Raw genomic sequence first — 12,838 nt, 5'->3', positions numbered from 1 at the left:
AAAGGCGTATCGTGCCGCTCCTCCCGAGGGGCAGCCCCCGGCGTCGCGGCGAGGCGCTATCGCAACCGACGGGAGATAAGAGGCAGCGGTAGGGCCGGACGGAGCGCCGCCTGCCCCCGCAGGAGCCGGGCCCGCCAAGGGGTAGGATGGACCGGCGCGTGCAGAGCCTGGGAATGCTCCACAGGAACCTCCAGCTTACAAATGCAGCTCCTGGGGAGGGGATCTCTTCAGTAACTTTGCTTAAGAAACCAGAGAAACGATAAATCAGTCTTTGCTAGGCTGGGCAAAGTCACCAGCTCCTAAGATTATCTATATTTCATGGCTGATTAGTAACGGGAACAAAATGTGCAGAAGCCGGCATTCCCAGGCTTGCAGAGGCCTCACTGCGCGTCAGAGCGGGGAAGCCGTTGTCCAAACAGCACATAAACGGTACAGACAGAGGGTCACCGCAGAGCGGGGAAAAGGGGAACCCAGCGCGATGCAGGAGCAACTGCACACGCGAGTCTGAGGGAGAACAAGACACAGGGGCAGAACACGGGATGGTGCGGAACCTCCAACAGGTGACACACGCTGTAGTGGAGGTGACACGGAAAACCACCAAAGACCGAAGCATCCCTCCCATTGACAGGAAGACATCACACTGAAGACGAAAGCTCGGCCAGAGAAAGGTGCCTGCCCTGGCAGAGAAATAAAGAGATTGTTACTGCTCCCCAGCAGAACGTTGTTTCTCCTCAGCTCTTGGCTGCGTCTCCCCAGGGAGAGGTGTCTGACAGGCAGCAAACAATCACGTACGGCTCCAAACGCAAGGCAAAGAAAATATCTCTCCCCATGGGCCTTCAGGTGTAATTTATGCAAAAATTATTATATTTTGCATTGTAGTCGACAAAGCCTGCTTATGGTCAGTTAACAAGCCTCTCCCAAATTAAAGCTACATCAGGCGAACAAGCTCAGCTGCTCACGCTTGCAGTCCCTGAGATTTCATGTGCGGCAGAAAAATAGTTTCCAAGCCAGGACGGTGGCAGGCAAAGAAGGGATTGATGCCCAGCTGATACAGCTGACGTCAGGGACGGCAACAGGCCACAAGATTTTCTCAGTATTAAGGAAAAAGAAAAAGGGAGGTAAACAAAGCCCGTCTTCAGTTATGGGATTCTGCACACCGTTATGATAATAGAAATTATCAGCTGAATGCCAAGGAAAGATACCTGAAACTTCTAACTACACAAGAGCAACTACTCTTTCCCTAGAAAAAGTAATTCCTGAAGTAAGGCACTAGAAGAAGAGATTTAAATAATAAATCTAGTGTACAACAAGTTGACAGCACTTAATCGCACCTCTTTGGCAACGCTCAGTTGCCCAGGAACATTTAAAGGCTGTCTCCTGGTGCCTTACAGCTGTGCTCCTCCGCCTGCAGGTGGGACAGCAGACGGAGCTCCCCTCCGTCCCCGTGTCATCCCTGGGGAGCAGCACCCAGCGCCCAGCAGCCAGGCTTTCGGTTCCAGTGGGTTCCTCCCACGCATCGATTTCACCCTCCTACCGCGCTCTTCATGTTACAGGCGTGTATCACAGCTACAGAGAGACTCGGGTGAGGGAGCGTGTCAGCCGACCTGCAAGAGGAGATGGCCGTTTCCAGTGACAACGCACTCGATAAGTCCCGTAAAGTCTCTTCTCTGGGGCAAACTTTCTCAGGCAGGGACGGAAGTGGAACGACAAAAGCTCTGCTAGACTGCGACCACTGGCCTTCTTTGTTACAAGGTGCAAGTTAAATATACAATTAAATAAAAAAGCATGCAGAAATTGTGGAAGTCTGCCTCATACGTGGGATGCCGACCTCCAGTGAGCTGTGACATACAGACAAACGCAGTGCAGAACATGCTTGTGCCCAGAGGCGCTAAATGCTGCAGGACTCCTCTGGGCAATTTCTTCTAAGGTTTTCTGCGACTCCTGAGACAACAATTGCATCAAGTTGCACTGCAGACACCGTCATCATACCTGGATGCAGCCATCAGAGGCATCAAAGATGAGCTGAACAAACAGACCATCCTGATATATCTTTGCATGTTTACACACAAGAAAAAAATTTAAAAAGAGAGAGAGAGAGAGGGGAAAACCCCCATTGGCTGCTGTGCTTTTGGCACACGCGTCTTACACATCTCAGCCCACAGCGATTACAGCAAAGTCAGGGCGCGCTGGAGGAAGCTGGGTCAAATTACACCCAGCTGGAAAGGGATCCTGAGCCATATGGCATCCAGGTGAAGAGTTTGGCAGTGCTCAGGAACAGGAAACGAGAATAGGAAGTGGCTGCAGACCACAAGAAGTTACTTGAACAGAACCCCGGCAGCAATCACTGGGCTACAATGTGGGCGCGCGTTGCCAATTTCTTTGGCAGAGGAAGCACTACAGCATGAAAGTGTCACAACTGCATACAAGTAAAACGATGACTGACCGATGACTGAGCTGATGCCTGTGAATCCCGGGCCTTTTTCAAGGAAAGGAGTGGATAAAATCTGGGAAAACAGGAACATAAAATAGTGTCATCTATGAAGCATTTTCAAAAGAATTCCTGAGAGCTGACTCGCCCAATAAAGGATTATAATAGAAGGCATTTCCCAAAGCAAGAAGTGCCGACCATTCGGCGAGGTGCAACGGTCCCTTAGAGCCGTGGGTTCGCGCGGGGGGCGCAGGCCGAGCAGAGCGCCCACCGTCCCCAGGGGACAGCAGAGGCGGCGTGGAGCAGCCGGTGCCGTCGCTCGCGGGGGCTGCAGCAGCTCGCGTTGGCGACACAGGGCAGGGTCTCGGAGGGGCAGAGCTCAGACCATGCTCCGCCAGGCAACGGATCCCAACTGCTCCAGCTTTTGGCCGTTTTTGGCAGGGTCAGAATTCCTTTGTCCCATCAAATGGCAGCATTCAACAGTAATAAAAGTCTCCAATTAAAAAAAAGCAAGGAATGACCGAAGCACCAGGCTCAGATGCAGAAGCCCAGTACAAACACTGTTGGGGGATGCTCACTGCCAGCCACTTGCTGGTGCAGAGGAGGTGTAGAGGGTACACCAGCTAATTTTGCACAGCTAAAGGGATCAGAGCTGATTCTTGGTAAACTCAGAGGAGCAAGATCTATACTTGTGCTATTGGGGGGGGGGGGGGGGGGGGGTAGAGGGAGCAGTGAAAAAGGAAAAGAAAAAAAGGGGCAAATCGTGTCCAAATACAAAAGTTTGCCAGTGGCAACAGTGAAAGAGTAATAGGTAAAAAACACATTGAAGTCTGTATTATCTCCCCTTTGACACGACTGTTAAACCTAAGTGTGTACTCTAGAGCTGACACTCGATTTTGCCCCAGACATTGCAAGAGGAGATGTTGCAGTATAACGACGGGGAAATAGGAGTAAGCATGAAAGTGCCTCTCTGCACCCCCTCAGCGCGCAGGAGCTGTAACGGCCCCCGCCGTGTCCCCCCGCCCAGCCCAGGCTCACAGCGCCGGCCCCCGCCCCGAGCCCAGCTCAGGGGTGCAAACGCAGACGGGACCGTTTCTCTTCCTCCCCGGCACAGAGTGGGAAGAGTGGCTGGTGTTGGTCGGGGATGTTACTGTTGGAAAAGCACCACTTCCAGCTGAGGTTGCCGAATGTTTTCTGTTACAGCTCCTGGTTTTCCAGTACTTGTAACCCAGACAGTGCAATCTGAGTATTTTCAGTCTTGGCGCCTGCCTTGACTATTAAGTTTAAGCAAGAGGGCTCAAGAATCAGGTTAGTTTTTACTAAGTGGCTTTGCCACTATGAACTAAAAAACAGTCTTGAATCTAAATTTTTTAAATAAGCCTGAGGGTCAGATGAGTGCACAAATCCACCGTCCCAACAAATTTTACCTACACAACTTGGAAGACAACATCACCACTTGCACAGATGTCCCAGAAAAGTTGTCTTGGACGTTTGGGCTATTGCATTTTTGACCCAAGTTCCAATATTTCCACAGCTCTTCCTCCTGAAATAAAGCACAAATAAGACAACAGAGTTACTTGACATTATTTGTGGGCAGGTTCATAGAACATGTGATTGGACTTGGCACCGAGGAGGGATGTGGGGTATCCCAGACCCGCTCTCCACCTTCTGGAGAGCGCGGACAAACACGGGCAGGCAAAGAGCATCGCTTGCTGCCAGACAGGGACGGTGGAGCCCACGCAGGCTCAGGCGGGGCCGCAGTGTGAAGGCGGGAGGGCAGCGTCGAGAGGCAGCCCCGGGCACGTGCCGAGAGCCTGGACCCTCCGGCCTCACGCCTTCCCCGCGTCTGGGCTGTGGCCGGCCAGCCCGCAGACTGGGGGGACTGGAGATTTTAGGACAATGGGTTTCAGTGGGGGTTGGAAGATGGATGCTGCCTGCTGTGGAGGCTGGTACCTGTGAAAGTCTGGCTGGAAGCAAACTCAGTTTTTCAGCTGATAAAAGTACTGCGACCTCACCCAAAAGCTTGGGCGGGCCAGCTCCCCGAGAGTATTAACAGAAAACAGATTTCCATTCGTTTTTCAGAAGACAAACAAACAAGCATCGCATTTGGTTATTTTTGCGCTGTTGTGCCGCTGCCGTCAGCGTGGGTGTGTGAAACCACCGTGACTGGTGGCCACAAACGCTCCGTGGCCCTCCCGGCCTCCCTCGGGCCCCCCCGGCCGGGGCAGGGGCAGCCCCAGGGGCTGGGTGAGGTGGGGAGCGGGCGCAGGTGGCCAGGGCATGCGGCAGGTTTAGCCGAGGCTGTCACAGGCGCTGTGCCTCGGGGTGCGCGGAGGTGGCTTGGGGCTGGTGCCGAGCAGTGGCCCAAGGTCACCCTGCGGCTGGGACGCACTCATCAGTTTTGGTTAGATTCAGCCTCAGCTGGGCGCTACGCAGATTCCACCTTAACAATAACGCAGTGCTTACCTAATTTGGTTCATAATTATGATTTCCTTAGCCTTTGAGGAGTTCGCCTTTTGGAAGTGGATGTCAGATATTGATTGCACCGTGCCTGGAGAAGAGGAAGCTGTGGTCAAAAAAAAAAATCTGCTAAATGATGTATCTCTGCCCTGAATAAAATAAGGTGTGATAAATGGTGCAGAGAATTTATTTTTTAAAAGTAGATTGGTCCTATGTCACTGGTCTGCTGTCTCCGCAAGGTGGGACATCTCCCCAGGACCACGCGGAGCCGTGGCTACCAGAGTCTGGCAGGGGCCACGGCTCCCAGTCCATGGCCAGGGACAACAGAGGAAGCACTCATACGCTTGTTGTGCAGTTCCTCTATAATTGCATTTGACTTACTTTCATCACTGTCTTTATGGCTTTACTAATTGGCTTATGCTTTTATTAGAAGGATCTTTATGAAGAGCTTTTTATACTGGCAGGAAAAACAACAAAACCCCAAAACTATATCAGATTAAAACTCTTAAATGCAATGTAGTATTTGCTGCCTGAAAGCTCTTTTATTACCCCGAGGGACGGACTTTGTTCTTCTCAGAGATGGATCTTAGTGGGCTTTGTGAGCCTGTCCCTGCATTTGATTAAATGGGCCATTTTGTACTTTCTAGACGGCAAAACACAGCTTGAAGGAAATGGTCTCGGAGTTGTCACTGTCCTTTTTTAGTTCCCACTTCGGAAGTGAGGAAGGGTCGCACAAGTGGCTGCTCCCTAAATTTATCGTGGCCCCGGAGCCACAGGAACCAGAGGTGGAAGACCCCGGGTCTGGTACTCGAGTATCGAACCCGCACGTCAGACTAGGGGTTGCCGATGTCAAACCGAGTCCCGCAGATTTCGGGGCACTGTGCTAGGTACACGGCCTTTATTTATTTTTCAGTCATTGGAAATTCTTCTGAACCAGAAACAGCTCCAGTTATATTTCTCAACAGAAATTTATTGCTGTCCATTATGGGATATTTTGTGCATAAAAATTAAAATTCATCGTATATAGCTGCTGCAGTAACTGTCCGGGACAGCTGTCTAAGAAGTGTAACTCCTGAAGTGTCTGAGTCAGTCCAGGTGAGCACGGGGCATCCCTGGGCCTCCCTTGTGCCCGGGGACGTTTGGGCTGATCAGGATCCGTGTCCTCGGGGACCATCGGCCTCTGAGATGGCTGCGCACGCCGCAAAGGAGCCGCTTTGTCACCTGCGCACCCACCAGAGCTTTCCTCGGTCCTCGCTGGAGGCTGGGAGGGAATCCCGCAAGCAGGCACATCAGTACAGTTAATAGATATTTCCCACTGAGCAAGCAGAGAACAGCCACATCATTAACTTTGAATCGTGCAGTAAAACAGAGGAAAACATACTGATTCCCTTAATAGAAATGAAGGGAAAACAGCAAGTACAGGTATGAAAAAAATACTTACATTTGATCTGAAATAATTCCAGCCGACCCTGGGACTGTTGTGGCTGTTCCTGGCGCAGAGGGCGTCGAAGCAGAGAAGAGAGCAATGGCTGAGGTAACTCCCCGCACATCACAGGGCATCTTCATGATATCAGAACGTTAAGGCGTACTTTAGCATCTGTGTTCTGACAACATTCACACTCCCATAAAACTAAAAATATCTTTGTAGCTGTTTGGATTTCACCTTTCTGGTGAACAACAACTCCTTAAAATAGTTACCCCTTACAGTCTGCAGCTCCTGCTTAGTTGTGGGGCCTAAATATCTTTCGGCATTTCTAAGGACTGGCCTCATGAGCTGTTTAGGTTTTGTCGACGAGTGGGGGAGTCCTGTCTTAACACCCAACACCTGCGCTGCAATTTGTATTTAAAGCGTTTTGCTGTGATTCTGCACAGCTGCAGCTGATCAGTTTTTAGCACCGAAATTACAGCTGATACAAGTCAAACTGTTAATGGCTCAGCAAATAGGTGCTGCGTGTTCTGTCTGGAAGACGGCAGATGAAGGAGCGTGTGTTGTGTGAGCTGTTAGTGAAGCCCGAGGGGTGTCAGACCCGCCGCCTCCCCGGCCATGGCTGGCTCTCCGCCTGCCTTGCCCATCCACGGGCAGGTGACAGCCCTGTGCAGCCAGGTCTGCAGCAAACTACATGCAGGTGTTACCCTTAAATCTTCTTGCGGTTAGCAAGCCAAACGTTCCACGTGTCAGATGCGTTAATCTGCCTTTGCACGCTGGCTGTGCTGTTGTTGTTCAGTCCCTTTCCACACGTGCCACGCAGCTCCACTGCAGTTACCTGTCTTGGCAAGCAGAAAAGCACCAGCACCATCATCATCCTCCTCCTCCTCCTCCCCGCCCCAGGCAGCCTTTCCCCCAGATGCTCCCCCCGGTGCCGGGGGTCTCCGTCACTGTCCCGACCCCAGCGCCCCGGGTGGGAGTAAATCAGAACAGAAAGCCTTTCACAGAGCAGTATCTTCAGTGAGATTCTGTTTCTTTCAGCTGCTCAGGGGCCACAGAAGTTGGACGGGGTGTTTGATTGCCATCAGGGTTTTGCCCTTCAGAAAGCTGGCGCGTTCGGTGTTAGGATGAATGCCCAACACAGGCACTTCAGGACTGCACTGTGAATGTGGAGTCCCACGGTTGCTCCCGAGAGAGAAGCCTGGCAGTAGCAAAAACCTCAAAGAGCACTTAAAAGCAGCTCTTCGGGCCAAACCCTTAAAAATCTATTTCCTTTCAGTAGGCCTCTACAATCACTTGCTTTTACATTTTCCCTGTGCTTTGTCTCCACTCCAAGAGGGAAGAGGCTCGGGGCGGTGTGTCGGGGAACCCAGGGTTACAGCCCCACACGCGCCGCTCGAGGGTTCCTGAGGAGCGCGGGGGACGCTGATGTGCTGCCGGGGACCCTCCGCTGTGGCGGCTCCCCCCGACACCGCGGCTCCCCCCGACACCACGGCTCCCCCCGACACTGCAGCTACCCCCGACGCGGCTCCTGCAGCGCGATGCTGCCCGGCCGGGGAAACGCTCTGCAGCTGCGGACGGCGGCACAACAGCTGAGGAAAATGCAAATAGTGAAGTTTGCACCTTCGCTGCTGCCCTGGGCTGCAGTATCAGTTTTGTCACTGGGCAGTTACAAAGTCCAGGGTTATAAGGATCTCAACTGGGCTGGTGCGCACAGAAATAAAACTCAGTGGTTCATAAACCCCCTCCTTTCACAAGGAACAGCTGCAGTGTTTGCTCTGCAACACCTATGCGCTATTTCAGGCTTCCAGCACCCTGTATAAAATATCCCCAAACACGCTGATGTTTGTGAGAACCGGAACATGTACCACAGGAAGATGGTAATACAAACCAGAGACTTCAACTTTTTGTTTCGCGTTGATGCCTACAGCACCGTTTGCCATGATCTAACTCCCAGAGCAGCACACAGACTACGTGAAGTTGTTCGTAGTGCGCTGTTGGCACACAAATGACACCCCCGGCACGTGGAGCTCCTCGTGGCGCGCCAGCAGCGTGGCGGGCGGGGGTCGGGGGGTCCCGCGCGCAGGAGTCAGTGCTGTCCTGAGCAGGATGCCATCTGGGCACAGCTGCTGACGGTAACCACGTGACGGGGTTGTCCAGCATCTTTCAGATTCACCAAATGATTTGAGAACACTTAGAAAATCATAATAATAAATCTTTTGGCTGAGAAAGTTAGCCTCAATTGGTCCATATGGGATTCAAATATGAATGCCAACATTGTATGAGAAAAGAGGTAATTAGTAATCAAAGTATACACACTGAAAAAAACCCAACAGAAAAAAAAAATCACTTAAAACAATAGCAAGTCCTTTTTGAGCATATTTTATTTCTTAGTATTGGCTTTCTGCTTATCACACCAGGTTACCAGTTTTGGCCCCTTCAAGAGCCAGGTACCAGGTGCCGGGCTCTGCCAAGTGTAGCTGTTTTAAGCCTGTTTTAAGGTCCAGTTGAAAAAAACCAGCAGTGACAGCACAACCACAAAAACCCCTTCCATCCCCAGGTGGGAGCTTGGCCGGCTTGACGCGTCCGTGGTGGACACGGGCAGTTTAAATGCCGCATGTGCAATGGCACTAGGAAATTGTACAATAATGAGTTGTATGTCGGGATAGGGAGATTTTACAGAGCTTTTCTTTCTTTGTCACGCCAATCTGCAGAAAAAGAACATTTTTATGAGGAAAGAATTCAACTAGGAACCTCCTGTGTTCAATGGCACTGCGAAGAGAAGATGTCTCAATTGCACAAAAACGCATTCCGTTCGTTATAAAAAAACAGAACAAGAAACGATGACCCCAGTTTTTCTTTTTTAAGAATCTCTCATTTGGGGAAGTTAGGGCAGCTCGCTGGGATGAGCGCAGATTCCGTTTCACGTTGGCCATTAGTGGTGGGGGCCGTTTCCCAAGCGTGTCCTCGGTGGCTCCGACCACCCGGAGCCAGGCTCCCATCCGCAGCGAGCCGGGGCCAGGGCCCGAGCCTGGGGCAGCTCCCACCCATGGTGTTCTCAAGGTTGGCTCCCTGCAGTTCCCTGCTGCTGGCCGAGGGGCAAGGTGAAGGAAACGCCTTACCAGCCAGGAAACAGCTATATGTTAGACCAAGATATGCAGCTAATGAGCCACGGGCTCTCAGAGAGGCATTGCCGTGCCAGCGCCAATGAGACAGCTTCTTTAAATAATATAGAGCTATTTAAAGAGCCTTGTGTCAAAAGCATCTTGAACAAGAGGATAAGTGCACGGCTGTCAGTTCATCCCGATAATCGTGTGTACATGATCACCTTCAGCTACGTTAGTTTTATTTGCTAGAGAACAGAGAGAGAGTTAACGCCGTCCCTTCCCTGTTCCTCCCTCCTGAATCCGTGCGAGACGAAGCCAGTGCAGCTGCCCGCTCCCCTGGGCTCTTCCATGGGGGTGTTTATGACATTTACCCCATAACCGTGGTACACATCGCCTGTTCTCCAGTCCAGGCAGCTGCAGAAAAGTTATCAAAAACCTGTTGCTATTCGGTGTTGGTTATTATTTTTAAATTTTTGTTGGTGATTATTTTTCACAGTGAGAACCATCAGCCGTCGGAACAGTCTCCCCAGGGAAGTGGTGGGTTCCCCAACACTGGACACTTTCAAGATCCAGCTGGACAGGGTGCTGGGCCGTCTTGTCCAGACCATGCTTTGCCAAGAACGGTTGGACCAGCTGATCCTTGAGCTCCTGTCCAACCTGGGATTCTGTGACTGTATGATGATTTTACTTGCTCATTGTGCCATGAGATTCGTAATTTACTGAATGTAGTTGCACTAATTATCACCGCTACATGTTCCTTACTTTCTAACTTTCTTCAGCGACGTTACTACTGTTACTGGACCGAGGCGCTCTGAAGCACAAGGATGCTCTGCAGACTTTGCAACTACCCAATATGAAAAAGGGGGATAGGGCGAATGAGTGCTTTTCTTCTTCATCTTCCAACATGTATTTCAGTGCAGTGTTCTCTGGATTAGCATTGTTGGGCTACTGGCAGAGGGGTTTAACCGCTGTACGGGGAGCCCACAGGTGAGGGTAGGAAGGCTCTACAGAGGGACCTGGACAGGCTGGATCGATGGGCCAAGGCCAACTGTAGGAGGTTTAATAAGGCCAAGTGCCGGGTCCTGCATTTCGGTCACAACAACCCCAAGCAACATTTAGGCTTGGAGAAGTGGCTGGAAAGCTGCCCAGCAGAAAAGGACCTGCGGGTGCTGGTAGAGCCAGCTTAACATGAGCCAGCAGTGTGCCCAGGTGGCCAAGAAGGCCAACAGCATCCTGGCTTGTATCAGGAACAGCGTGGCCAGCAGGAGCAGGGAAGTGATGGTGCCTCTGTACTCGGTGCTGGTGAGGCCTCACCTCGAGTGCTGTGTTCAGTTCTGGGCCCCGCTGTACAAGAGGGACATTGAGGTGCTGGAGCATGTCCAGAGGAGAGCGACCAGGCTGGTGAGGGGTCTGGAGACCAGGGCATGTGAGGAGAGGCTGAGGGAGCTGGGCATGTTTAGCTTGGAGAAGAGGAGGCTGAGGGGAGACCTCATTGCCCTCTACAGCTACCTGAAAGGAGGGTGCAGAGAGGTGGGGGTTGGGCTCTTCTCCCAGGGGAATAATGACAGGAGCAGAGGAAATGGTCTGAAGCTGCGGCAGGGGAGGTTTAGGTTAGACATTAGGAGGAATTACTTTACTGACAGAGTGGTCAGGCACTGGAACAGCCTGCCCAGGGAGGGGGCTGAGTCACCATCCCTAGAGGTGTTTAAGAAACGTCTAGATGTGGCACTTCAGGGCATGCTCTAGTGGCAGAGACTGTAGGGTGTTTGGTTGGACTTGATGATCTCAAGGGTCCTCTCCAACCATGAAGATTCTATGATTCTGTGATCTGGATCTAAACACGGAGGCAGTGATACGTCTATTTCTGTATTCCTGGAGCCTGACGTAAGGCGCCTCAGGCTGCTGACTAATAGTGGGTTTCATTAAGCCTTAGTTCTGCCCTTGTGCTGCTGTTTTTCCCTCTCAGGCATTCCACAAGTGCTCTTACAGCAGCGTTAGTGCTGCCTTCAGTTTCCGGTGGGTCCTTAATCTCTGTCTGACTTTGTGGTGTTGCATCACCCACATTGACACATGAAACTTAACTGAATTCCCATAATAATTGGGGTGCAACCTAACCTAGACATTTTTAAGTCTGTTCTTCTAGTGTTTGTCACTCACCAAATACAGATTAGTGGAGAATTTTGTTCCTTTTTAAATTTTAGGCATGCTGAATATTATTGTAGAAGCTAAAAACTGCCCTCCCCCCAAATTGTGTTTGCAACTTCTGCTTTTACCCTTTTTTGCAGAATAAAAGATGAACAGTCTTTCGACTCTCTGTATTTCTCGTATTTGTTCTCTTCCTATAGTTCTTTCCCTTATGAGGGTTTAGCTGCGGATAGATCCACCTGGTCTGCTGTTCCAGTGCTAAAGGCCACCCAAATATTTACTTTTGTACAGCTCATAAACAGCCATACCTCGGGAGCACTTCTTGGGAAATCCTACACCATTGTATAGACCTGGGGGGGGGCGTTTCACCCCCAAGTGCCACTCAGCTGCTCCTGGAGGAGGGCACCGCGACTCCTCGCCGTGTGGTCTCGACGCCTGAAGGCGGTGGCAGGTAGGAGGATGGTGCCATTCCCAGCATCGCTCACGCTCCGAGGCAGGGAGTCGCGTTCCCAACAACAGGAATAAGGAATGGTTGGGCCTGGAGCATTGGAAAACTGCAACACCATTTATTTATTCAGTTTAAATATGGCTCGAGTGGTAATTTATTCCGATGCGGCAATGAAAGCAGCAGTTGCCATACTGGTTTCTGTTGTCCCGTGTGCTCCGGACCCTGCTCCCTGCCAGGACAGCGGCGTGTGCCGGGGCTCTGGCAGTGGAGCTGAGTGGGAGAGGCATCACCAGGAGCTGCCGGGCTCCCGATGTGGCAGTACCGGGGCTTTGCCTCCGCACGGAGAACGTTAGTAAATAACTGTGGGACTCTTCTGACTCGCCTGGGTTTGCTTCTCATGTCCCAAGTCCGAACCTCCTCAGGCTTGGGAAAACTAACAAGATTGTTGATGTTCAGGGGCAGAGAAAAGTGCCCCACGACATGTCGCTCACAGACTGAATCTGCCCTAGTGCATCCACGGCTTGTCACCGGCAGGGCCACGGAGAGGCTGGGGTGGGCAGGGACCCCAGCGCCCGACCTGCCTGACTCTCGTCCTTGGCATAAGGAGGAAAACCTTCAGTTTTCCCCCCATCCTCTGTAAGGCAGCATGTGAAAGTAATGTTCCGCCTCCAACATCCTTTACTGATACAAAAGTGAGAAAGTACGTAAAGACCATCATCACCGTAGTGAAAGAGGAAGGACACCCGCCTTTCAGCCAAACAGCTTTACCTTGCCGGAGTTCAAGTGCCGCGGCCACGGACACTGAGAAGGAGACAGGGCAGTGG

At 51.6% G+C, this 12,838-nt stretch overlaps 1 long non-coding RNA gene across 2 annotated transcripts; it reads right to left on the bottom strand.

Annotated features, from left to right (window-relative positions):
- Window positions 1–2,403: 2,403 nt before the first annotated feature.
- Window positions 2,404–6,671, bottom strand: LOC141745313 (uncharacterized). 2 transcript variants are annotated; one of them, XR_012587733.1, is made up of 4 exons: window positions 6,330–6,671; window positions 4,895–4,979; window positions 3,860–3,971; window positions 2,404–2,504 (listed from the first exon to the last, which is right to left on the bottom strand). It is a non-coding gene; the product is annotated as an uncharacterized LOC141745313 (long non-coding RNA). The 2 variants fall into 2 exon arrangements; XR_012587732.1 differs by lacking the exon at window positions 2,404–2,504 and having other exon boundaries at window positions 3,789–3,971.
- Between the last annotated feature and the right edge of the window lie 6,167 nt (window positions 6,672–12,838).

This window comes from Larus michahellis, chromosome 6 (assembly GCF_964199755.1).
Source record: "Larus michahellis chromosome 6, bLarMic1.1, whole genome shotgun sequence".
Lineage (NCBI taxonomy): Eukaryota > Metazoa > Chordata > Aves > Charadriiformes > Laridae > Larus > Larus michahellis.
Note: the sequence above shows the minus strand (reverse complement) of the source record. Positions and strands in the feature narration are given on the sequence as shown.